Source organism: Taeniopygia guttata, chromosome 27 (genome assembly GCF_048771995.1).
Source record: "Taeniopygia guttata chromosome 27, bTaeGut7.mat, whole genome shotgun sequence".
Taxonomy (NCBI): Eukaryota; Metazoa; Chordata; class Aves; order Passeriformes; family Estrildidae; genus Taeniopygia; species Taeniopygia guttata.
The window spans coordinates 4483099-4510591 of record NC_133052.1 but is presented as its reverse complement, the minus strand read 5'-3'; the positions used below and the strand labels follow the sequence as shown (position 1 = coordinate 4510591).

The 27493-nt window shown below is 49.8% G+C and overlaps 2 pseudogenes; both read right to left on the bottom strand.

Annotated features, from left to right (window-relative positions):
- Positions 1–22: 22 nt before the first annotated feature.
- LOC115490762 (feather keratin Cos1-2-like) lies at positions 23–20989 on the bottom strand (annotated as a pseudogene).
- A 2766-nt stretch (positions 20990–23755) lies between these two features.
- LOC140680704 (feather keratin Cos1-2-like) lies at positions 23756–26267 on the bottom strand (annotated as a pseudogene).
- Between the last annotated feature and the right edge of the window lie 1226 nt (positions 26268–27493).

Below are 27493 nucleotides of genomic sequence, written 5' to 3'. Positions count from 1 at the left end.
CAGGAAGACATTGCCAGCAGATTTAGCAGGGACGGCATCTGCTGCCACCATAGCAGTTGGTGATGCAGGAGATGTCAAAGCCCCCAGAGCTGATGGGCACTCCGCCACAGCTGAGGATGTTGCCAACAGCAGCAGAGGTGGAGGATCCCACGGCGGTGTTCTGTGGGAAGGAGCTGAGGATGGGGCCGGGCAGGGTCACCAGCACAGCAGGCGGCTCAATGACAACGTGGGAGCTCTGGCACTGCCTGACACAGCACTCATTGCAGCTGCTGGCCAGCGGGCAGGGGCCGCAGGGCTGGCAGCAAGGGTCGCAGGGCTGGCAGCAGGACATGGCTCGGGATCACAGGTGCACCTGGCACAGAGGGCAGGGAGAAGCACAAAGTGAAGACACATGAGAAGCAGCACTGCACCCAAACCCCCTGCAGCCCAGGCACCTCCTGGCCCCCACATTTTCCTGCCCAGCTCAAAGCCCAGGAGTCCCCTCAATGGAAGTCCCAGCCTTACTTGATCTGCACAAGACCTTCTCTCCCCTGCCCTCTCCCAATAGAAGCAGCTCCCAGCCGTGGGCTCTTATTGCCCCTCTCAGCTGAGACCTCCAGCCAGGCAAGGGCTCCTCTTGGAGTAGTAGGAGGAGGAGAAGAGGCTTCCCACTCACCTGGTTCCTGAGGAAGAGGAGGAGGTGAGAGAAGTGGATGAGAGAGCAGAGACTTGGGCTGCCTTTTATAGCAGTCCTGCCCTGCCTCAGGCCCAGAGGCACCTTCGCGGAAGTCATAATTTTCTGACCAGCTCCTGTGAATTGTGCCCCATCCCATTTAATGGTAGGGGCTGTGTCCTGGTTTCCTGTACTGCTACCTTTTCATTTCCTGGCTAATTCTCTTTGCTTTCCTGCATGAATGGTCATTTCTCAAAGTGCTGGGATGGGAGACTCAAGGATTTCCTGGGCAAAACCAATGCTGAGTGCATGTAGAATGCTCAGACCATCAGCTGGCAGCATCCTCTGTGGACAAATGTGTTCACCTGTGTCATTCCTGTGGGTTTGTTTTAGTCCATGTTGTCAGGAAATGGGCATCAATCTCGTGTTTCTTGCCCACATGCCCAAGGTCTGCCATGTGAGGGGTCATGACACATCATTTTCTGTTGCTTTTCCCATCTCTTCATGATGCTCACTGTGTCGCACGTGGCTGTGCATCTGCTGGGAGGGTTGGACCCTGTTGCTGCTGTAACAGTGCTCAGAGAAAAATTGTGTTTGACTCACTTGGCTCATAATCTTTCTGTGCAATCTCTGGGGGTCCTCTGGGAATGCCAGGAGTTGTCATGGGCCTGATCCTTGTCCAGGAGACCTGAATCATTTTAATGAGCAGGACATGATAAAGTTTGTGCTCGTGTGCAGACCTGGGACCTTACTGGGATTTTGGAGAAAGCTGGGGTAGCTCTCCTGTCTGTGATGTGCAGTGGTTGTGCAGAACAAAAAAGCAGAATTGCAAACCTGTATTCCATAAACGTTGTTTTTCATCGCCTTTGGGACCTGCCAGGAAGAATCCATCTAATCCCAAATTCTAGAATCACAGAAGATGCTGAGTTAGAAATGACCCATCAGGAGCATCAAGTCCAACTCCTGACCCTGTACAGGACATGCCAAGACTCCCAAGAAGTACCCAAGAGTCTTTTCTAAACGCTTCTTGAGCTCTCTCAGGTTGGTCTCTCTCAGAGACCACTTCCCTGGGGGGTCTGTTCCAGTGTTTAACCACCAAATACCCTCTGGGTGAAGAACCTTTTCCTGATATCCCACCTCAGCCTCCCTCAACTCATCTCCACCCTCTTCCTCAAGTCTTGTCACTGGTCATGAGCGTGAAAAGTTTGCTTCTTTGCCCTGTACTGCCCCTCAGGAGGATGTCACAGATCATGGTCATGCCTGACCTCAGTCTCATCTTCTCCTGGCTGAATGGGCTTAGTGGCCTCAGCCACTCCTCATGAAGATCCTCCAGACCCTCTCCCATCCTCATGGCCTCCTTTGTGCAATCTGTAATAGCTTATAGTCTTTTTATATATTCTGGATCCCAAAAGGAGCCATGTGGAGGGGTTGCCCATGGGGGTCACGCACACCGAAGGATGTGGAACTGGAGATGGTGCGGTTCTGGCAACCGGGACTAATGCTTGGGCAGCAGGTCTCATGAGGGGAAGATGAAGCCTTGGTTTTGGGACAGAGCAAGGTGTGTGTGTATCCTGTGAGATGGACAAAGGCTCTGTCACTGCCTTGATATCCAGGCAGGAGGAGCTTGTGGGGTGAATGTCGCATGCATCAGAGAGACCTGTGAACCGGAGTTGGTATTTGGAGCCCAGCAATGCCTTCAGAAGTTTATTTTTTCGGCACCCAAGAGATCATGGATACCCAGGGAATGATATTTGTTCAACTGCCTGGGGCTGAAGGCCAGGGATGAACCAGAAATTTTAAGTACAGCTCAAAACATTCCTACATGTTGGCATAAGGGGTGAAACCACAAGTCATTGACACAGGGAAGATGGAAACCTGGAACAAAACATTAGATCGTTTTGGAGGTGTTGGGATCACAGCGACGGAGACTCCACTGCTCAGACTGAGTGTGTTACCAGTTCTTACTTGTGAATCCCCTCAGCCCTGCGGCTCTGGGCAGCAGCTGGGCCATGCCAAGTGCTGAGGGCCTGTGTGAGGTTTGGATCTCATCTCCTTGTTCCCAGGTGTGCTGGCCACAGACCCTAGGCCAGGCAATGAAGGAAGTATAGGAAGTGATGTGCTGTGGGCTGTTCACAATTGTTGTTGTTTCCCATTGCCTCTCCTTTGGAGCCAAAGTCTCCATGATGGCCTTTGGCTGCTGAGTAGCCGGGGATGTTCTTCATCAGCTCCAAGGGAAAAGGGAAGGGTGCAAAGTAAAATCCGCCGCACTGAGCCCCAAACTTTGTTGTCTCCACCTTTTCCCTGAGCAGACTGGAGGAGTTGCCCCAGAACAATGGATGACTCAAAGGCCAAGGCTTGAATGCAACACACTTTTAATAAGTTTAAAGGAGAAAAGGTGATGGCTGACAGAGAGCACCAGGAGCAGCCAGTAAGATGGAGCTCCCATGTGCTTTTCTTTGCACTCTCTGCAGAGGAAGGGAGGACAACAAGGCCATATTAGCCTTGGGGAGAGAGGGACAGAAAAGAAGAGGTGAGTGAAACAAGGAAGCGGTTGTCGAAAGCTCTAAATACAACTTTCTGAAGCTCTATCTCCTGCCCAAAACCAGGCTTTGAAGTCCTGGACATTCCTGCAGGAAGACATTGCCAGCAGATTTAGCAGGGACGGCATCTGCTGCCACCATAGCAGTTGGTGATGCAGGAGATGTCAAAGCCCCCAGAGCTGATGGGCACTCCGCCACAGCTGAGGATGTTGCCAACAGCAGCAGAGGTGGAGGATCCCACGGCGGTGTTCTGTGGGGAGGAGCTGAGGATGGGGCCAGGCAGGGTCACCAGCACAGCAGGCGGCTCAATGACAACGTGGGAGCTCTGGCACTGCCTGACACAGCACTCATTGCAGCTGCTGGCCAGCGGGCAGGGGCCGCAGGGCTGGCAGCAAGGGTCACAGGGCTTGCAGCAGGACATGGCTCGGGATCACAGGTGCACCTGGCACAGAGGGCAGGGAGAAGCACAGAGTGAGGACACATGAGAAGCAGCACTGCACCCAAACCCCCTGCAGCCCAGGCACCTCCTGGCCCCCACATTTTCTTGTCCAGCTCAAAGCCCAGGAGTCAGCTCAATGGAAGTCCCAGCCTTACTTGATCTGCACAAGACCTTCTCTCCCCTGCCCTCTCCCAATAGAAGCAGCCCCCAGCCTTGGGCTGTTATTGCCCCTCTCAACTGAGACCTCCAGCCAGGCAAGGGCTCCTCTTGGAGTAGCAGGAGGAGGAGAAGAGGCCCCCCCACTCACCTGGTTCCTGAGGAAGAGGAGGAGGTGAGAGAAGTGGATGAGAGAGCAGAGACTTGGGCTGCCTTTTATAGCAGTCCTGCCCTGCCTCAGGCCCAGAGCCACCTCAGTGGAAGTCATAATTTTCTGACCAGCTCCTGTCAAATGTGCCCCATCCCAGTTAATGGTAGGGGCTGTGTCCTGGTTTCCTGTACTGCTGCCTTTTCATTTCCTGGCTAATTCTCTTTGCTCTCCTACATGAATGGTCATTTCTCAAAGTGCTGGGATGGGAGACTCAAGCATTTCCTGGGCAAAACCAATGCTGAGTGCATGTAGAATGCTCAGACCATCAGCTGGCAGCATCCTCTGTGGACAAATGTGTTCACCTGTGTCATTCCTGTGGGTTTGTTTTAGTCCACGTTGTCAGGAAATGGGCATCAATCTCGTGTTTCTTGCCCACATGCCCAAGGTCTGCCACGTGAGGGGTCATGACACATCATTTTCTGTTGCTTTTCCCATCTCTTCATGATGCTCACTCAGTGTCGCACGCGGCTGTGCATCTGCTGGGAGGATTGGACCCTGTTGCTGCTGTAACAGTGCTCAGAGAAAAATTGTGTTTGACTCACTTGGCTCATCATCTTTCTGTGCAATCTCTGGGGGTCCTGTGGGAATGCCAGGAGTTGTCATGTGCCTGATCCTTGTCCAGGAGACCTGAGTCATTTTAATGAGCGGGACATGATACAGTTTGTGCTTGCGTGCAGACCTGGGACCTTTCTAGGATTTTGTAGAAAGCTGGGGTAGCTCTCCTGTCTGTGATGTGCAGTGGTTGTGCAGAACAAAAAGCAAAATTGCAAACCTGAATTCCATAAACGTTGTTTTTCATCGCCTTTGGGACCTGCCAGGAAGAGTCATTCAGAAATGTGCCCTGAGGGGTGCAAAGAGGACTAGGGAGAATGTGCAGTAATGCAGACCTGATTTCCAAATGATAACATTATGGTAATCACCATAACTAGCTCAGTCTGTTCAACTTGCCAAAGACATGAAGTAGATCCACCAAGCACTTTAGATGGTTGTATTTTTTTAGGTGTTTCTTTCCAAGTCCTACATCATAGTATCTCATTTTGAGATTATTTGAAGATTCATCTGCCCTTTATTGAAGCCAAAATGTTGTTTTCCTGTTGAATTTGAAATTAACTAAATCAAATTTGCTTGGTAGTCTATTAAACCAGCCTGAACGGTGTTTTTCCTTCTGATTATTTTATTCACCTAAAATTGCTCTATACTCCCTTGTACCCCTTATTAGATGACAAGGTTTTGTAACAATGAGGAAGTTAAAGGAGCATCTCAAGTGCTTTGCCCATTTTCTACAAAGCCAGATCCAGACAGCTAAAGAACAGAGTCAGTGCTGGCCAAGCCTGAACTTCTCAGTGACACTGGTCAAGCCTTCATGAAAACATATTTAAGAAAAGGCAAAAACCACAGCACAAGAAGTGTGGGATGAAGCAAAATGTGTCTTTAGTTTCTTGATCACTGTCCATTCATCATCTCACTGCCACCAAATGGGAAGAAAATTCCCCTAGAGGAAAAAAACCCCAAAAACCAAGCCGTAAAGAGAAAGATTGACGGAATGCAGTCTTTACTCCTTGCAGAACCAGAGGCTTGTGGAGGACCACACCACGGTATTTATGTAAGGGAATGGCATTTAGCAAGAGGACTGAGACTTTCTCAGCACAATCATAAAATTCCAGAATCACAGAAGATGCTGAGTTGAAAATGACCCATCAGGAGCATCAAGTCCAACTCCTGACCCTGCACAGGACATGCCAAGACTCCCACCAAGTACCTGAGAGTGTTGTTGAAACACTTCTTGAGCTCTCTCCGGTGGGTCCCTTGCAGAGACCACTTCCATGGGGGGTCTGTTCCAGTGTTTAACCACCAAATACCCTCTGGGTGAAGAACCTTTTCCTGATATCCCACCTCAGCCTCCCTCAACTCAGCTCCACCCACTTCCTCAAGTCTTGTCACTGGTCCTGAGTGTGAAAAGTTTGGTTCTTGCTCCTGAACTGCCCCTCAGGAGGATGTCAAAGATCATAGTCATGTCTGGCCTCAGTCTCATCTTCTCCTGGCTGAATGGGCTTAGTGACCTCAGCCTCTCCTCATGGATATCCTCCAGTCCGTTCCCCATCATCGTGGCCTCCTTTGGGCATTCTGTACTAGCTTACAGTCTTTTTATATATTCTGGTTTCCAAAAGGAGCCATGTGGAGGGTTTGCCTGTGGGGGTCACGCACACAGAAGGATGTGGAACTGGAGATGGTGTGGTTCTGGCAACTGAGACTAATGCTTGGGCAGAAGGTCTCACGAGGAGCAGATGAAGCCTTGGTTTTGGGACAGAGCAAGGTGTGTTGGTATCCTGTGAGATGGACAAAGGCTCTGTCACTGCCTTGATATCCAGGCAGGAGGAGCATGTGTGGAATGTCACATGCATCAGAGAGACCTGTGAACCTGAGCTGGTATTTGGAGCCCAGCAATGCCTTCAGAAGTTTATTTTCTGCACCCAAGAGATCATGGATACCCAGGGAATGATATTTCTTCAACTGCCTGGGGCTGAAGGCCAAGGATTAACCAGAAATTTCAAGTACAGCTCAAAACGTTCCTACATGTTGACATAAGGAGTGAAACCACAAGTCATTGATACAGGGAAGATGGACACCTTGAACAAAACATTAGATCCTTTTGGAGGTGTTGGGATCACAGCGACGGAGACTCCACTGCCCAGACTGAGTGTGTTACCAATTCTTACTTGTGAATCCCCTCAGCCCTGCGTCTCTGGGCAGCAGCTGGGCCATGCCAAGTGCTGAGGGCCTGTGTGAGGTTTGGATCTCATCTCCTTGTTCCCAGGTGTGCTGGCCACAGACCCTAGGCCAGGCAATGAAGGAAGGATAGGAAGTGATGTGCTGTGGGCTGTTCACAATCGTTGATGTTTCCCATTGCCACTCCTTTGGAGCCAAAGTCTCCATGATGGCCTTTAGCTGCTGAGTAGCCAGGGATGTTCTTCATCAGCTCCAAGGGAAAAGGGAAGGGTGCAAAGTAAAATCCGTCGCACTGAGCCCCATACTTTGTTGTCTCCACCTTTTTCCTGAGCAGACTGGAGGAGTTGCCCCAGAACAATAGACGACTCAAAGGTCAAGGCTTGAATGCAACACACTTTTAATAAGTTTAAAGGAGAAAAGGTGATGGCTGACAGAGAGCACCAGGAGCAGCCAGTAAGATGGAGCTCCCATGTGCTTTTCTTCGCACTGCTCTGCAGAGGAAGGGACGACAACAAGGCCATATTTGCCTTGGGGAGAGAGGGACAGAAAAGAAGAGGTGAGTGAAACAAGGAAGCGGTGGTCGAAAGCTCTAAATACAACTTTCTGAAGCTCTATCTCCTGCCCAAAACCAGGCTTTGAAGTCCTGGACGTTCCTGCAGGAAGACATTGCCAGCAGATTTAGCAGGGACGGCATCTGCTGCCACCATAGCAGTTGGTGATGCAGGAGATGTCAAAGCCCCCAGAGCTGATGGGCACTCCGCCACAGCTGAGGATGTTGCCAACAGCAGCAGAGGTGGAGGATCCCACGGCGGTGTTCTGTGGGGAGGAGCTGAGGATGGGGCCAGGCAGGGTCACCAGCACAGCAGGCGGCTCAATGACAACGTGGGAGCTCTGGCACTGCCTGACACAGCACTCATTGCAGCTGCTGGCCAGCGGGCAGGGGCCGCAGGGCTGGCAGCAAGGGTCACAGGGCTTGCAGCAGGACATGGCTCGGGATCACAGGTGCACCTGGCACAGAGGGCAGGGAGAAGCACAGAGTGAGGACACATGAGAAGCAGCACTGCACCCAAACCCCCTGCAGCCCAGGCACCTCCTGGCCCCCACATTTTCTTGTCCAGCTCAAAGCCCAGGAGTCAGCTCAATGGAAGTCCCAGCCTTACTTGATCTGCACAAGACCTTCTCTCCCCTGCCCTCTCCCAATAGAAGCAGCCCCCAGCCTTGGGCTGTTATTGCCCCTCTCAACTGAGACCTCCAGCCAGGCAAGGGCTCCTCTTGGAGTAGTAGGAGGAGGAGAAGAGGCCCCCCCACTCACCTGGTTCCTGAGGAAGAGGAGGAGGTGAGAGAAGTGGATGAGAGAGCAGAGACTTGGGCTGCCTTTTATAGCAGTCCTGCCCTGCCTCAGGCCCAGAGCCACCTCAGTGGAAGTCATAATTTTCTGACCAGCTCCTGTCAAATGTGCCCCATCCCAGTTAATGGTAGGGGCTGTGTCCTGGTTTCCTGTACTGCTGCCTTTTCATTTCCTGGCTAATTCTCTTTGCTCTCCTACATGAATGGTCATTTCTCAAAGTGCTGGGATGGGAGACTCAAGCATTTCCTGGGCAAAACCAATGCTGAGTGCATGTAGAATGCTCAGACCATCAGCTGGCAGCATCCTCTGTGGACAAATGTGTTCACCTGTGTCATTCCTGTGGGTTTGTTTTAGTCCACGTTGTCAGGAAATGGGCATCAATCTCGTGTTTCTTGCCCACATGCCCAAGGTCTGCCACGTGAGGGGTCATGACACATCATTTTCTGTTGCTTTTCCCATCTCTTCATGATGCTCACTCAGTGTCGCACGCGGCTGTGCATCTGCTGGGAGGATTGGACCCTGTTGCTGCTGTAACAGTGCTCAGAGAAAAATTGTGTTTGACTCACTTGGCTCATCATCTTTCTGTGCAATCTCTGGGGGTCCTCTGGGAATGCCAGGAGTTGTCATGGGCCTGATCCTTGTCCAGGAGACCTGAGTCATTTTAATGAGTGGGACATGATACAGTTTGTGTTAGCGTGCAGACCTTGGACCTTTCTGGGATTTTGGAGAAAGCTGGGGTAGCTCTCCTGTCTGTGATGTGCAGTGGTTGTGCAGAACAGAAGGCAAAATTGCAAACCTGAATTCCATAATCGTTGGTTTTCATCGCCTTTGGGACCTGCCAGGAAGAGTCATTCGGAAAAGTGCCCTGAGGGGTGCAAAGAGGACTAGGGAGAATGTGCAGTAATGCAGACCTGATTTCCAAATGATAACATTATGGTAATCACCATAACTAGCTCAGTCTGTTCAACTTGCCAAAGACATGAAGTAGATCCACCAAGCACTTTAGATGGTTGTATTTTTTTAAGTGTTTCTTTCCAAGTCCTACATCATAGTATCTCATTTTAAGATTATTTGAAGATTCATCTGCCCTTTATTGAAGCCAAAATGTTTTTTTCCTGTTGAATTTGAAATTAACTAAATCAAATTTGCTTGGTAGTCTATTAAACCAGCCTGAACTGTTTTTTTCCTTCTGATTATTTTATTCACCTAAAATTGCTCTATACTCCCTTGTACCCCTTATTAGATGACAAGGTTTTGTAACAATGAGGAGGTTAAAGGAACATCTCAAGTGCTTTGCCCATTTTCTACAAAGCCAGATCCAGACAGCTAAAGAACAGAGTCAGTGCTGGCCAAGCCTGAACTTCTCAGTGACACTGGTCAAGCCTTCATGAAAACATATTTAAGAAAAGGCAAAAACCACAGCACAAGAAGTGTGGGATGAAGCAAAACGTGTCTTTAGTTTCTTGATCACTGTCCATTCATCATCTCACTACCACCAAATGGGAAGAAAATTCCCCTAGAGGAAAAAAACCCCAAAAACCAAGCCGTAAAGAGAAAGATTGACGGAATGCAGTCTTTACTCCTTGCAGAACCAGAGGCTTGTGGAGGACCACACCACGGTATTTATGTAAGGGAATGGCATTTAGCAAGAGGACTGAGACTTTCTCAGCACAATCATAAAATTCCAGAATCACAGAAGATGCTGAGTTGAAAATGACCCATCAGGAGCATCAAGTCCAACTCCTGACCCTGCACAGGACATGCCAAGACTCCCACCAAGTACCTGAGAGTGTTGTTGAAACACTTCTTGAGCTCTCTCCGGTGGGTCCCTTGCAGAGACCACTTCCATGGGGGGTCTGTTCCAGTGTTTAACCACCAAATACCCTCTGGGTGAAGAACCTTTTCCTGATATCCCACCTCAGCCTCCTTCAACTCAGCTCCACCCACTTCCTCAAGTCTTGTCACTGGTCATGAGTGTGAAAAGTTTGGTTCTTGCTCCTGAACTGCTCCTCAGGAGGATGTCAAAGATCATAGTCATGTCTGGCCTCAGTCTCATCTTCTCCTGGCTGAATGGGCTTAGTGACCTCAGCCTCTCCTCATGGATATCCTCCAGTCCGTTCCCCATCATCATGGCCTCCTTTGGGCATTCTGTAGTAGCTTACAGTCTTTTTATATATTCTGGTTTCCAAAAGGAGCCATGTGGAGGGGTTGCCCATGGGAGTCACGCACACAGAAGGATGTGGAACTGGAGATGGTGTGGTTCTGGCAACTAAGACTAATGCTTGGGCAGCAGGTCTCATGAGGAGCAGATGAAGCCTTGGTTTTGGGACAGAGCAAGGTGTGTTGGTATCCTGTGAGATGGACAAAGGCTCTGTCACTGTCTTGATATTGAGGCAGGAGGAGCATGTGTGGAATGTCGCATGCATCAGAGAGTCCTGTGAACCTGAGCTGGTATTTGGAGCCCAGCAATGCCTTCAGAAGTTTATTTTCCGTACCCAAGAGATCATGGATACCCAGGGATAGATATTTCATCAACTGTCTGGCGCTGAAGGCCAAGGATTAACCAGAAATTTTCAAGTACATCTGAAAACATTCTTGCATGTTGGCATTAGGAGTGAAACCACAAGTCATTGACACGGGGAAGATGGACACCTGGAACAAAACATTAGATCCTTTTGGAGGTGTTGGGATCACAGCGACGGAGACTCCACTGCCCAGACTGAGTGTGTTACCAATTCTTACTTGTGAATCCCCTCAGCCCTGCGGCTCTGGGCAGCAGCTGGGCCATGCCAAGTGCTGAGGGCCTGTGTGAGGTTTGGATCTCATCTCCTTGTTCCCAGGTGTGCTGGCCACAGACCCTAGGCCAGGCAATGAAGGAAGTATAGGAAGTGATGTGCTGTGGGCTGTTCACAATCGTTGATGTTTCCCATTGCCACTCCTTTGGAGCCAAAGTCTCCATGATGGCCTTTAGCTGCTGAGTAGCCAGGGATGTTCTTCATCAGCTCCAAGGGAAAAGGGAAGGGTGCAAAGTAAAATCCGTCGCACTGAGCCCCATACTTTGTTGTCTCCACCTTTTTCCTGAGCAGACTGGAGGAGTTGCCCCAGAACAATAGACGACTCAAAGGTCAAGGCTTGAATGCAACACACTTTTAATAAGTTTAAAGGAGAAAAGGTGATGGCTGACAGAGAGCACCAGGAGCAGCCAGTAAGATGGAGCTCCCATGTGCTTTTCTTCGCACTGCTCTGCAGAGGAAGGGACGACAACAAGGCCATATTTGCCTTGGGGAGAGAGGGACAGAAAAGAAGAGGTGAGTGAAACAAGGAAGCGGTGGTCGAAAGCTCTAAATACAACTTTCTGAAGCTCTATCTCCTGCCCAAAACCAGGCTTTGAAGTCCTGGACGTTCCTGCAGGAAGACATTGCCAGCAGATTTAGCAGGGACGGCATCTGCTGCCACCATAGCAGTTGGTGATGCAGGAGATGTCAAAGCCCCCAGAGCTGATGGGCACTCCGCCACAGCTGAGGATGTTGCCAACAGCAGCAGAGGTGGAGGATCCCACGGCGGTGTTCTGTGGGGAGGAGCTGAGGATGGGGCCAGGCAGGGTCACCAGCACAGCAGGCGGCTCAATGACAACGTGGGAGCTCTGGCACTGCCTGACACAGCACTCATTGCAGCTGCTGGCCAGCGGGCAGGGGCCGCAGGGCTGGCAGCAAGGGTCACAGGGCTTGCAGCAGGACATGGCTCGGGATCACAGGTGCACCTGGCACAGAGGGCAGGGAGAAGCACAGAGTGAGGACACATGAGAAGCAGCACTGCACCCAAACCCCCTGCAGCCCAGGCACCTCCTGGCCCCCACATTTTCTTGTCCAGCTCAAAGCCCAGGAGTCACCTCAATGGAAGTCCCAGCCTTACTTGATCTGCACAAGACCTTCTCTCCCCTGCCCTCTCCCAATAGAAGCAGCCCCCAGCCTTGGGCTGTTATTGCCCCTCTCAACTGAGACCTCCAGCCAGGCAAGGGCTCCTCTTGGAGTAGCAGGAGGAGGAGAAGAGGCCCCCCCACTCACCTGGTTCCTGAGGAAGAGGAGGAGGTGAGAGAAGTGGATGAGAGAGCAGAGACTTGGGCTGCCTTTTATAGCAGTCCTGCCCTGCCTCAGGCCCAGAGCCACCTCAGTGGAAGTCATAATTTTCTGACCAGCTCCTGTCAAATGTGCCCCATCCCAGTTAATGGTAGGGGCTGTGTCCTGGTTTCCTGTACTGCTGCCTTTTCATTTCCTGGCTAATTCTCTTTGCTCTCCTACATGAATGGTCATTTCTCAAAGTGCTGGGATGGGAGACTCAAGCATTTCCTGGGCAAAACCAATGCTGAGTGCATGTAGAATGCTCAGACCATCAGCTGGCAGCATCCTCTGTGGACAAATGTGTTCACCTGTGTCATTCCTGTGGGTTTGTTTTAGTCCACGTTGTCAGGAAATGGGCATCAATCTCGTGTTTCTTGCCCACATGCCCAAGGTCTGCCACGTGAGGGGTCATGACACATCATTTTCTGTTGCTTTTCCCATCTCTTCATGATGCTCACTCAGTGTCGCACGCGGCTGTGCATCTGCTGGGAGGATTGGACCCTGTTGCTGCTGTAACAGTGCTCAGAGAAAAATTGTGTTTGACTCACTTGGCTCATCATCTTTCTGTGCAATCTCTGGGGGTCCTCTGGGAATGCCAGGAGTTGTCATGGGCCTGATCCTTGTCCAGGAGACCTGAGTCATTTTAATGAGCGGGACATGATACAGTTTGTGTTAGCGTGCAGACCTTGGACCTTTCTGGGATTTTGGAGAAAGCTGGGGTAGCTCTCCTGTCTGTGATGTGCAGTGGTTGTGCAGAACAGAAGGCAAAATTGCAAACCTGAATTCCATAATCGTTGGTTTTCATCGCCTTTGGGACCTGCCAGGAAGAGTCATTCGGAAAAGTGCCCTGAGGGGTGCAAAGAGGACTAGGGAGAATGTGCAGTAATGCAGACCTGATTTCCAAATGATAACATTATGGTAATCACCATAACTAGCTCAGTCTGTTCAACTTGCCAAAGACATGAAGTAGATCCACCAAGCACTTTAGATGGTTGTATTTTTTTAAGTGTTTCTTTCCAAGTCCTACATCATAGTATCTCATTTTGAGATTATTTGAAGATTCATCTGCCCTTTATTGAAGCCAAAATGTTTTTTTCCTGTTGAATTTGAAATTAACTAAATCAAATTTGCTTGGTAGTCTATTAAACCAGCCTGAACTGGTTTTTTCCTTCTGATTATTTTATTCACCTAAAATTGCTCTATACTCCCTTGTACCCCTTATTAGATGACAAGGTTTTGTAACAATGAGGAGGTTAAAGGAACATCTCAAGTGCTTTGCCCATTTTCTACAAAGCCAGATCCAGACAGCTAAAGAACAGAGTCAGTGCTGGCCAAGCCTGAACTTCTCAGTGACACTGGTCAAGCCTTCATGAAAACATATTTAAGAAAAGGCAAAAACCACAGCACAAGAAGTGTGGGATGAAGCAAAACGTGTCTTTAGTTTCTTGATCACTGTCCATTCATCATCTCACTGCCACCAAATGGGAAGAAAATTCCCCTAGAGGAAAAAAACCCCAAAAACCAAGCCGTAAAGAGAAAGATTGACGGAATGCAGTCTTTACTCCTTGCAGAACCAGAGGCTTGTGGAGGACCACACCACGGTATTTATGTAAGGGAATGGCATTTAGCAAGAGGACTGAGACTTTCTCAGCACAATCATAAAATTCCAGAATCACAGAAGATGCTGAGTTGAAAATGACCCATCAGGAGCATCAAGTCCAACTCCTGACCCTGCACAGGACATGCCAAGACTCCCACCAAGTACCTGAGAGTGTTGTTGAAACACTTCTTGAGCTCTCTCCGGTGGGTCCCTTGCAGAGACCACTTCCATGGGGGGTCTGTTCCAGTGTTTAACCACCAAATACCCTCTGGGTGAAGAACCTTTTCCTGATATCCCACCTCAGCCTCCTTCAACTCAGCTCCACCCACTTCCTCAAGTCTTGTCACTGGTCATGAGTGTGAAAAGTTTGGTTCTTGCTCCTGAACTGCTCCTCAGGAGGATGTCAAAGATCATAGTCATGTCTGGCCTCAGTCTCATCTTCTCCTGGCTGAATGGGCTTAGTGACCTCAGCCTCTCCTCATGGATATCCTCCAGTCCGTTCCCCATCATCATGGCCTCCTTTGGGCATTCTGTAGTAGCTTACAGTCTTTTTATATATTCTGGTTTCCAAAAGGAGCCATGTGGAGGGGTTGCCCATGGGAGTCACGCACACAGAAGGATGTGGAACTGGAGATGGTGTGGTTCTGGCAACTAAGACTAATGCTTGGGCAGCAGGTCTCATGAGGAGCAGATGAAGCCTTGGTTTTGGGACAGAGCAAGGTGTGTTGGTATCCTGTGAGATGGACAAAGGCTCTGTCACTGTCTTGATATTGAGGCAGGAGGAGCATGTGTGGAATGTCGCATGCATCAGAGAGTCCTGTGAACCTGAGCTGGTATTTGGAGCCCAGCAATGCCTTCAGAAGTTTATTTTCCGTACCCAAGAGATCATGGATACCCAGGGATAGATATTTCATCAACTGTCTGGCGCTGAAGGCCAAGGATTAACCAGAAATTTTCAAGTACATCTGAAAACATTCTTGCATGTTGGCATTAGGAGTGAAACCACAAGTCATTGACACGGGGAAGATGGACACCTGGAACAAAACATTAGATCCTTTTGGAGGTGTTGGGATCACAGCGACGGAGACTCCACTGCCCAGACTGAGTGTGTTACCAATTCTTACTTGTGAATCCCCTCAGCCCTGCGGCTCTGGGCAGCAGCTGGGCCATGCCAAGTGCTGAGGGCCTGTGTGAGGTTTGGATCTCATCTCCTTGTTCCCAGGTGTGCTGGCCACAGACCCTAGGCCAGGCAATGAAGGAAGTATAGGAAGTGATGTGCTGTGGGCTGTTCACAATCGTTGATGTTTCCCATTGCCACTCCTTTGGAGCCAAAGTCTCCATGATGGCCTTTAGCTGCTGAGTAGCCAGGGATGTTCTTCATCAGCTCCAAGGGAAAAGGGAAGGGTGCAAAGTAAAATCCGTCGCACTGAGCCCCATACTTTGTTGTCTCCACCTTTTTCCTGAGCAGACTGGAGGAGTTGCCCCAGAACAATAGACGACTCAAAGGTCAAGGCTTGAATGCAACACACTTTTAATAAGTTTAAAGGAGAAAAGGTGATGGCTGACAGAGAGCACCAGGAGCAGCCAGTAAGATGGAGCTCCCATGTGCTTTTCTTCGCACTGCTCTGCAGAGGAAGGGAGGACAACAAGGCCATATTTGCCTTGGGGAGAGAGGGACAGAAAAGAAGAGGTGAGTGAAACAAGGAAGCGGTGGTCGAAAGCTCTAAATACAACTTTCTGAAGCTCTATCTCCTGCCCAAAACCAGGCTTTGAAGTCCTGGACGTTCCTGCAGGAAGACATTGCCAGCAGATTTAGCAGGGACGGCATCTGCTGCCACCATAGCAGTTGGTGATGCAGGAGATGTCAAAGCCCCCAGAGCTGATGGGCACTCCGCCACAGCTGAGGATGTTGCCAACAGCAGCAGAGGTGGAGGATCCCACGGCGGTGTTCTGTGGGGAGGAGCTGAGGATGGGGCCGGGCAGGGTCACCAGCACAGCAGGCGGCTCAATGACAACGTGGGAGCTCTGGCACTGCCTGACACAGCACTCATTGCAGCTGCTGGCCAGCGGGCAGGGGCCGCAGGGCTGGCAGCAAGGGTCACAGGGCTTGCAGCAGGACATGGCTCGGGATCACAGGTGCACCTGGCACAGAGGGCAGGGAGAAGCACAGAGTGAGGACACATGAGAAGCAGCACTGCACCCAAACCCCCTGCAGCCCAGGCACCTCCTGGCCCCCACATTTTCTTGTCCAGCTCAAAGCCCAGGAGTCACCTCAATGGAAGTCCCAGCCTTACTTGATCTGCACAAGACCTTCTCTCCCCTGCCCTCTCCCAATAGAAGCAGCCCCCAGCCTTGGGCTGTTATTGCCCCTCTCAACTGAGACCTCCAGCCAGGCAAGGGCTCCTCTTGGAGTAGCAGGAGGAGGAGAAGAGGCCCCCCCACTCACCTGGTTCCTGAGGAAGAGGAGGAGGTGAGAGAAGTGGATGAGAGAGCAGAGACTTGGGCTGCCTTTTATAGCAGTCCTGCCCTGCCTCAGGCCCAGAGCCACCTCAGTGGAAGTCATAATTTTCTGACCAGCTCCTGTCAAATGTGCCCCATCCCAGTTAATGGTAGGGGCTGTGTCCTGGTTTCCTGTACTGCTGCCTTTTCATTTCCTGGCTAATTCTCTTTGCTCTCCTACATGAATGGTCATTTCTCAAAGTGCTGGGATGGGAGACTCAAGCATTTCCTGGGCAAAACCAATGCTGAGTGCATGTAGAATGCTCAGACCATCAGCTGGCAGCATCCTCTGTGGACAAATGTGTTCACCTGTGTCATTCCTGTGGGTTTGTTTTAGTCCACGTTGTCAGGAAATGGGCATCAATCTCGTGTTTCTTGCCCACATGCCCAAGGTCTGCCACGTGAGGGGTCATGACACATCATTTTCTGTTGCTTTTCCCATCTCTTCATGATGCTCACTCAGTGTCGCACGCGGCTGTGCATCTGCTGGGAGGATTGGACCCTGTTGCTGCTGTAACAGTGCTCAGAGAAAAATTGTGTTTGACTCACTTGGCTCATCATCTTTCTGTGCAATCTCTGGGGGTCCTGTGGGAATGCCAGGAGTTGTCATGGGCCTGATCCTTGTCCAGGAGACCTGAGTCATTTTAATGAGCGGGACATGATACAGTTTGTGTTAGCGTGCAGACCTTGGACCTTTCTGGGATTTTGGAGAAAGCTGGGGTAGCTCTCCTGTCTGTGATGTGCAGTGGTTGTGCAGAACAGAAGGCAAAATTGCAAACCTGAATTCCATAATCGTTGGTTTTCATCGCCTTTGCGACCTGCCAGGAAGAGTCATTCGGAACAGTGCCCTGAGGGGTGCAAAGAGGACTAGGGAGAATGTGCAGTAATGCAGACCTGATTTCCAAATGATAACATTATGGTAATCACCATAACTAGCTCAGTCTGTTCAACTTGCCAAAGACATGAAGTAGATCCACCAAGCACTTTAGATGGTTGTATTTTTTTAAGTGTTTCTTTCCAAGTCCTACATCATAGTATCTCATTTTGAGATTATTTGAAGATTCATCTGCCCTTTATTGAAGCCAAAATGTTGTTTTCCTGTTGAATTTGAAATTAACTACATCAAATTTGCTTGGTAGTCTATTAAACCAGCCTGAACTGGTTTTTTCCTTCTGATTATTTTATTCACCTAAAATTGCTCTATACTCCCTTGTACCCCTTATTAGATGACAAGGTTTTGTAACAATGAGGAGGTTAAAGGAACATCTCAAGTGCTTTGCCCATTTTCTACAAAGCCAGATCCAGACAGCTAAAGAACAGAGTCAGTGCTGGCCAAGCCTGAACTTCTCAGTGACACTGGTCAAGCCTTCATGAAAACATATTTAAGAAAAGGCAAAAACCACAGCACAAGAAGTGTGGGATGAAGCAAAACGTGTCTTTAGTTTCTTGATCACTGTCCATTCATCATCTCACTGCCACCAAATGGGAAGAAAATTCCCCTAGAGGAAAAGCCCCCCAAAATCCAACCCTCAAGATAAAGATAGAAGGAATGCATTCCTTACTCCCTGGAGAACCAGAGGCTTGTGGAGGACCACACCACGGTATTTATGTAAAGGAATGGCATTTAGCAAGAGGACTGAGACTTTCTCAGCACAATCATAAAATTCTAGAATCACAGAAGATGCTGAGTTGAAAATGACCCATCAGGAGCATCAAGTCCAACTCCTGACCCTGCACAGGACATGCCAAGACTCCCACCAAGTACCTGAGAGTGTTGTTGAAACACTTCTTGAGCTCTCTCAGTTGGTCCCTTGCAGAGACCACTTCCATGGGGGGTCTGTTCCAGTGTTTAACCACCAAATACCCTCTGGGTGAAGAACCTTTTCCTGATATCCCACCTCAGCCTCCTTCAACTCAGCTCCACCCACTTCCTCAAGTCTTGTCACTGGTCATGAGTGTGAAAAGTTTGGTTCTTGCTCCTGAACTGCTCCTCAGGAGGATGTCAAAGATCATAGTCATGTCTGGCCTCAGTCTCATCTTCTCCTGGCTGAATGGGCTTAGTGACCTCAGCCTCTCCTCATGGATATCCTCCAGTCCGTTCCCCATCATCATGGCCTCCTTTGGGCATTCTGTAGTAGCTTACAGTCTTTTTATATATTCTGGTTTCCAAAAGGAGCCATGTGGAGGGGTTGCCCATGGGAGTCACGCACACAGAAGGATGTGGAACTGGAGATGGTGTGGTTCTGGCAACTAAGACTAATGCTTGGGCAGAAGGTCTCATGAGGAGCAGATGAAGCCTTGGTTTTGGGACAGAGCAAGGTGTGTTGGTATCCTGTGAGATGGACAAAGGCTCTGTCACTGTCTTGATATTGAGGCAGGAGGAGCATGTGTGGAATGTCGCATGCATCAGAGAGTCCTGTGAACCTGAGCTGGTATTTGGAGCCCAGCAATGCCTTCAGAAGTTTATTTTCCGTACCCAAGACATCATGGATACCCAGGGATAGATATTTCATCAATTGTCTGGCGCTGAAGGCCAAGGATTAACCAGAAATTTTCAAGTACATCTGAAAACATTCTTGCATGTTGGCATTAGGAGTGAAACCACAAGTCATTGACACGGGGAAGATGGACACCTGGAACAAAACATTAGATCCTTTTGGAGGTGTTGGGATCACAGCGACGGAGACTCCACTGCCCAGACTGAGTGTGTTACCAATTCTTACTTGTGAATCCCCTCAGCCCTGCGGCTCTGGGCAGCAGCTGGGCCATGCCAAGTGCTGAGGGCCTGTGTGAGGTTTGGATCTCATCTCCTTGTTCCCAGGTGTGCTGGCCACAGACCCTAGGCCAGGCAATGAAGGAAGTATAGGAAGTGATGTGCTGTGGGCTGTTCACAATCGTTGATGTTTCCCATTGCCACTCCTTTGGAGCCAAAGTCTCCATGATGGCCTTTAGCTGCTGAGTAGCCAGGGATGTTCTTCATCAGCTCCAAGGGAAAAGGGAAGGGTGCAAAGTAAAATCCGTCGCACTGAGCCCCATACTTTGTTGTCTCCACCTTTTTCCTGAGCAGACTGGAGGAGTTGCCCCAGAACAATAGACGACTCAAAGGTCAAGGCTTGAATGCAACACACTTTTAATAAGTTTAAAGGAGAAAAGGTGATGGCTGACAGAGAGCACCAGGAGCAGCCAGTAAGATGGAGCTCCCATGTGCTTTTCTTCGCACTGCTCTGCAGAGGAAGGGAGGACAACAAGGCCATATTTGCCTTGGGGAGAGAGGGACAGAAAAGAAGAGGTGAGTGAAACAAGGAAGCGGTGGTCGAAAGCTCTAAATACAACTTTCTGAAGCTCTATCTCCTGCCCAAAACCAGGCTTTGAAGTCCTGGACGTTCCTGCAGGAAGACATTGCCAGCAGATTTAGCAGGGACGGCATCTGCTGCCACCATAGCAGTTGGTGATGCAGGAGATGTCAAAGCCCCCAGAGCTGATGGGCACTCCGCCACAGCTGAGGATGTTGCCAACAGCAGCAGAGGTGGAGGATCCCACGGCGGTGTTCTGTGGGGAGGAGCTGAGGATGGGGCCGGGCAGGGTCACCAGCACAGCAGGCGGCTCAATGACAACGTGGGAGCTCTGGCACTGCCTGACACAGCACTCATTGCAGCTGCTGGCCAGCGGGCAGGGGCCGCAGGGCTGGCAGCAAGGGTCACAGGGCTTGCAGCAGGACATGGCTCGGGATCACAGGTGCACCTGGCACAGAGGGCAGGGAGAAGCACAAAGCGAGGACACATGAGAAGCAGCACTGCACCCAAACCCCCTGCCGCCCAGGCACCTCCTGGCCCCCACTGCACTGCCCACCTCAAAGCCCAGGAGTCACCTCAATGGAAGTCCCAGCCTTACTTGATCTGCACAAGACCTTCTCTCCCCTGCCCTCTCCCAATAGAAGCAACTCCCAGCTGTGGGCTCTTATTACCCCTCTCAGCTGAGACCTCCAGCCCGGCAAGGGCGCCTTTTGGTGTAGCAGGAGAAGAGTCTTCCTACTCACCTGGTTCCTGAGGAAGAGGAGGAGGTGAGAGAAGTGGATGAGAGAGCAGAGACTTGGGCTGCCTTTTATAGCAGTCCTGCCCTGCCTCAGGCCCAGAGCCACCTCAGTGGAAGTCATAATTTTCTGACCAGCTCCTGTCAAATGTGCCCCATCCCAGTTAATGGTAGGGGCTGTGTCCTGGTTTCCTGTACTGCTGCCTTTTCATTTCCTGGCTAATTCTCTTTGCTTTCCTACATGAATGGTCATTTCTCAAAGTGCTGGGATGGGAGACTCAAGGATTTCCTGGGCAAAACCAATGCTGAGTGCATGTAGAATGCTCAGACCATCAGCTGGCAGCATCCTCTGTGGACAAATGTGTTCACCTGTGTCATTCCTGTGGGTTTGCTTTAGTCCATGTTGTCAGGAAATGGGCATCAATCTCGTGTTTCTTGCCCACATGCCCAAGGTCTGCCACGTGAGGGGTCATGACACATCATTTTCTGTTGCTTTTCCCATCTCTTCATGATGCTCACTCAGTGTCGCACGCGGCTGTGCATCTGCTGGGAGGGTTGGACCCTGTTGCTGCTGTAACAGTGCTCAGAGAAAAATTGTGTTTGACTCACTTGGCTCATCATCTTTCTCTGCAATCTCTGGGGGTCCTCTGGGAATGCCAGGAGTTGTCATGGGCCTGATCCTTGTCCAGGAGACCTGAGTCATTTTAATGAGCAGGACATGATAAAGTTTGTGCTCGTGTGCAGACCTGGGTCCTTACTGAGATGTTGGAGAAAGCTGGGGTAGCTCTTCTTTCTGTGGTGTGCAGTGGTTGTGCAGAACAGAAGGCAAAATTGCAAACCTGAATTCGATAAACGTTTGTTTTCATCGCCTTTGGGACCTGCCAGGAAGAGTCATTCAGAAATGTGGCCTGAGGGGTGCAAAGAGGACTAGGGAGAATGTGCAGTAATGCAGACCTGATTTCCAAATGATAACATTATGGTAATCACCATAACTAGCTCAGTCTGTTCAACTTGCCAAAGACATGAAGTAGATCCACCAAGCACTTTAGATGGTTGTATTTTTTTAAGTGTTTCTTTCCAAGTCCTACATCATAGTATCTCATTTTGAGATTATTTGAAGATTCATCTGCCCTTTATTGAAGCCAAAATGTTGTTTTCCTGTTGAATTTGAAATTAACTACATCAAATTTGCTTGGTAGTCTATTAAACCAGCCTGAACTGGTTTTTTCCTTCTGATTATTTTATTCACCTAAAATTGTTTTATACTCCCTTGTACCCCTAATTAGATGAAAAGGTTTTGTAACAATGAGGAGGTTAAAGGAACATCTCACGTGCTTTGCCCATTTTCTACAAAGCCAGATCCAGACAGCTAAAGAACAGAGTCAGTGCTGGCCAAGCCTGAACTTCTCAGTGACACTGGTCAAGCCTTCATGAAAACATATTTAAGAAAAGGCAAAAAGCACAGCACAGGAAGTGTGGGATGAAGCAAAACGTGTCTTTAGTTTCTTGATCGCTGTCCATTCATCATCTCACTGGCACCAAATGGGAAGAAAATTCCCCTAGAGGAAAAGCCCCCCAAAATCCAACCCTCAAGATAAAGATAGAAGGAATGCATTCCTTACTCCCTGGAGAACCAGAGGCTTGTGGAGGACCACACCACGGTATTTATGTAAGGGAATGGCATTTAGCAAGAGGACTGAGACTTTCTCAGCACAATCATAAAATTCTAGAATCACAGAAGATGCTGAGTTGAAAATGACCCATCAGGAGCATAAATTCTTGACCCTGCGCAGGACATGCCAAGACTCCCACCAAGTACCTGAGAGTGTTGTTGAAACACTTCTTGAGCTCTCTCAGTTGGTCCCTTGCAGAGACCACTTCCCTGGGGGGTCTGTTCCAGTGTTTAACCACCAAATACCCTCTGGGTGAAGAACCTTTTCCTGATATCCCACCTCAGCCTCCCTCAACTCAGCTCCACCCACTTCCTCAAGTCTTGTCACTGGTCATGAGTGTGAAAAGTTTGGTTCTTGCTCCTGAACTGCCCCTCAGGAGGATGTCAAAGATCATAGTCATGTCTGGCCTCAGTCTCAACTTCTCCTGGCTGAATGGGCTTAGTGACCTCAGCCTCTCCTCATGGATATCCTCCAGTCCGTTCCCCATCATCGTGGCCTCCTTTGGGCATTCTGTAGTAGCTTATATATTCTGGTTTCCAAAAGGAGCCATGTGGAGGGGTTGCCCGTGGGGGTCACGCACACAGAAGGATGTGGAACTGGAGATGGTGTGGTTCTGGCAACTGAGACTAATGCTTGGGCAGCAGGTCTCACGAGGGGAAGATGAAGCCTTGGTTTTGGGACAGAGCAAGGTGTGTTGGTATCCTGTGAGATGGACAAAGGCTCTGTTACTGCCTTGATATCCAGGCAGGAGGAGCATGTGTGGAATGTCGCATGCATCAGAGAGACCTGTGAACCTGAGCTGGTATTTGGAGCCCAGTAATGCCTTCAGAAGTTTATTTTCTGCACCCAAGAGATCATGGATACCCAGGGAATGATATTTCTTCAACTGCCTGTGGCTGAAGGCCAAGGATTAATCAGAAATTTCAAGTACAGCTCAAAACGTTCCTACATGTTGGCATAAGGGGTGAAACCACAAGTCATTGACACAGGGAAGATGGACACCTGGATTTGGAGGTGTTGGGATCACAGCGACGGAGACTCCACTGTCCAGACTGAGTGTGTTACCAATTCTTACTTGTGAATCCTCTCAGCCCCGCGGCTCTGGGCAACAGCTGGGCCATGCGAAGTGCTGAGGGCCTGTGTGAGGTTTGGATCTCATCTCCTTGTTCCCAGGTGTGCTGGCCACAGACCCTAGGCCAGGCAATGAAGGAAGGATAGGAAGTGATGTGCTGTGGGCTGTTCACAATTGTTGTTGTTTCCCATTGCCACTCCTTTGGAGCCAAAGTCTCCATGATGGCCTTTGGCTGCTGAGTAGCTGGGGATGTTCTTCATCAGCTCCAAGGGAAAAGGGAAGGGTGCAAAGTAAAATCCGCCGCACTGAGCCCCATACTTTGTTGTCTCCACCTTTTCCCTGAGGGGACTGGAGGAGTTGCCCCAGAACAATAGACGACTCAAAGGTCAAGGCTTGAATGCAATACACTTTTACTAAGTTTAAAGGAGAAAAGGTGATGGCTGACAGAGAGCACCAGGAGCAGCCAGTAAGATGGAGCTCCCATGTGCTTTTCTTCGCACTGCTCTGCAGAGGAAGGGAGGACAACAAGGCCATATTAGCCTTGATGAGAGAGGGATAGAAAAGAAGAGGTGAGTGAAACAAGGAAGCGGTGGTCGAAAGCTCTAAATACAACTTTCCGAAGCTCTATCTCCTGCCCAAACCCAGGCTTTGAAGTCCTGGACGTTCCTGCAGGAAGACATTGCCAGCAGATTTAGCAGGGACGGCATCTGCTGCCACCATAGCAGTTGGTGATGCAGGAGATGTCAAAGCCCCCAGAGCTGATAGGCACTCCGCCACAGCTGAGGATGTTGCCAACAGCAGCAGAGGTGGAGGATCCCACGGCGGTGTTCTGTGGGGAGGAGCTGAGGATGGGGCCGGGCAGGGTCACCAGCACAGCAGGCGGCTCAATGACAACGTGGGAGCTCTGGCACTGCCTGACACAGCACTCATTGCAGCTGCTGGCCAGCGGGCAGGGGCCGCAGGGCTGGCAGCAAGGGTCGCAGGGCTTGCAGCAGGACATGGCTCGGGATCACAGGTGCACCTGGCACAGAGGGCAGGGAGAAGCACAGAGTGAGGACACATGAGAAGCAGCACTGCACCCAAACCCCCTGCAGCCCAGGCACCTCCTGGCCCCCACTGCACTGCCCACCTCAAAGCCCAGGAGTCACCTCAATGGCAGTCCCAGCCTTACTTGATCTGCACAAGACCTTCTCTCCCCTGTCCTCTCCCAATAGAAGCAGCTCCCAGCCGTGGGCGCTTATTGCCCCTCTCAGCTGAGACCTCCAGCCAGGCAAGGGCTCCTCTTGGAGTAGCAGGAGGAGGAGAAGAGTCTTCCTACTCACCTGGTTCCTGAGGAAGAGGAGGAGGTGAGAGAAGTGGATGAGAGAGCAGAGACTTGGGCTGCCTTTTATAGCAGTCCTGCCCTGCCTCAGGCCCAGAGCCACCTCAGTGGAAGTCATAATTTTCTGACCAGCTCCTGTGAATTGTGCCCCATCCAATTTAATGGTAGGGGCTGTGTCCTGGTTTCCTGTACTGCTGCCTTTTCATTTCCTGGCTAATTCTCTTTGCTTTCCTACATGAATGGTCATTTCTCAAAGTGCTGGGATGGGAGACTCAAGCATTTCCTGGGCAAAACCAATGCTGAGTGCATGTAGAATGCTCAGACCATCAGCTGGCAGCATCCTCTGTGGACAAATGTGTTCACCTGTGTCATTCCTGTGGGTTTGCTTTAGTCCATGTTGTCAGGAAATGGGCATCATCTTGTGTTTCTTGCCCACATGCCTAAGATCTGCCACGTGAGGGGTCATGACACATCATTTTCTGTTGCTTTTCCCATCTCTTCATGATGCTCACTCACTGTCGCACGCGGCTGTGCATCTGCTGAGAGGGTTGGACCCTGTTGCTGCTGTAACAGTGCTCAGAGAAAAATTGTGTTTGACTCACTTGGCTCATCATCTTTCTGTGCAATCTCTGGGGGTCCTCTGGGAATGCCAGGAGTGTTCATGGGCCTGATCCTTGTCCAGGAGACCTGAGTCATTTTAATGAGCGGGACATGATACAGTTTCTGCTTGCGTGCAGACCTGGACCTTACTGGGATTTTGGAGAAAGCTGGGGTAGCTCTCCTGTCTGTGATGTGCAGTGGTTGTGCAGAACAAAAAGCAAAATTGCAAACCTGAATTTGATAAACGTTGGTTTTCATCGCCTTTGGGACCTGCCAGGAAAAGTCATTCAGAAATGTGGCCTGAGGGGTGCAAAGAGGACTAGGGAGAATGTGCAGTAATGCAGACCTGATTTCCAAATGATAACATTATGGTAATCACCATAACTAGCTCAGTCTGTTCAACTTGCCAAAGACATGAAGTAGATCCACCAAGCACTTTAGATGGTTGTATTTTTTTAAGTGTTTCTTTCCAAGTCCTACATCATAGTATCTCATTTTGAGATTATTTGAAGATTCATCTGCCCTTTATTGAAGCCAAAATGTTGTTTTCCTGTTGAATTTGAAATTAACTACATCAAATTTGCTTGGTAGTCTATTAAACCAGCCTGAACTGGTTTTTTCCTTCTGATTATTTTATTCACCTAAAATTGCTCTATACTCCCTTGTACCCCTTATTAGATGACAAGGTTTTGTAACAATGAGGAGGTTAAAGGAACATCTCACGTGCTTTGCCCATTTTCTACAAAGCTAGATCCAGACAGCTAAAGAACAGAGTCAGTGCTGGCCAAGCCTGAACTTCTCAGTGACACTGGTCAAGCCTTCATGAAAACATATTTAAGAAAAGGCAAAAAGCACAGCACAGGAAGTGTGGGATGAAGCAAAACGTGTCTTTAGTTTCTTGATCGCTGTCCATTCATCATCTCACTGGCACCAAATGGGAAGAAAATTCCCCTAGAGGAAAAGCCCCCAAAAACCCAACCCTCAAGATAAAGATAGAAGGAATGCAGTCTTTACTCCCTGGAGAACCAGAGGCTTGTGGAGGACCACACCATGGTATTTATGTAAGGGAATGGCATTTAGCAAGAGGACTGAGACTTTCTCAGCACAATCATAAAATTCTATAATCACAGAAGATGCTGAGTTGAAAATGACCCATCAGGAGCATCAAGTCCAACTCCTGACCCTGCGCAGGACACGCCAAGACTCCCACCAAGTACCTGAGAGTGTTGTTGAAACACTTCTTGAGCTCTCTCAGTTGGTCCCTTGCAGAGACCACTTCCATGGGGGGTCTGTTCCAGTGTTTAACCACCAAATACCCTCTGGGTGAAGAACCTTTTCCTGATATCCCACCTCAGCCTCCCTCAACTCAGCTCCACCCACTTCCTCAAGTCTTGTCACTGGTCCTGAGTGTGAAAAGTTTGGTTCTTGCTCCTGAACTGCCCCTCAGGAGGATGTCAAAGATCATAGTCATGTCTGGCCTCAGTCTCATCTTCTCCTGGCTGAATGGGCTTAGTGGCCTCAGCCACTCCTCATGGAGATCCTCCAGACCCTCTCCCATCCTCGTGGCCTCCTTTGGGCATTCTGTAGTAGCTTATAGTCTTTTTATATATTCTGGTTTCCAAAAGGAGCCATGTGGAGGGGTTGCCCGTGGGAGTCACGCACACAGAAGGATGTGGAACTGGAGATGGTGTGGTTCTGGCAACTGAGACTAATGCTTGGGCAGAAGGTCTCACGAGGAGCAGATGAAGCCTTGGTTTTGGGACAGAGCAAGGTGTGTTGGTATCCTGTGAGATGGACAAAGGCTCTGTCACTACCTTGATATCCAGGCAGGAGGAGCATGTGTGGAATGTCGCATGCATCAGAGAGACCTGTGAACCTGAGCTGGTATTTGGAGCCCAGCAATGCCTTCAGAAGTTTATTTTCTGCACCCAAGACATCATGGATACCCAAGGAATGATATTTGTTCAACTGCCTGGGGCTGAAGGCCAAGGATTAACCAGAAATTTCAAGTACAGCTCAAAACGTTCCTACATGTTGGCATAAGGGGTGAAACCACAAGTCATTGACACAGGGAAGAGTGACACCTGGAAGAAAACATTAGATCCTTTTGGAGGTGTTGGGATCACAGCGATGGAGACTCCACAGCCCAGACTGAGTGTGTTACCAATTCTTACTTGTGAATCCCCTCAGCCCTGCGGCTCTGGGCAGCAGCTGGGCCATGCCAAGTGCTGAGGGCCTGTGTGAGGTTTGGAACTCATCTCCTTGTTCCCAGGTGTGCTGGCCACAGACCCTAGGCCAGGCAATGAAGGATGGATAGGAAGTGATGTGCTGTGGGCTGTTCACAATTGTTGTTTCCCATTGCCACTCCTTTGGAGCCAAAGTCTCCATGATGGCCTTTAGCTGCTGAGTAGCCGGGGATGTTCTTCATCAGCTCCAAGGGAAAAGGGAAGGGTGCAAAGTAAAATCCGCCGCACTGAGCCCCACACTTTGTTGACTCCACCTTTTTCC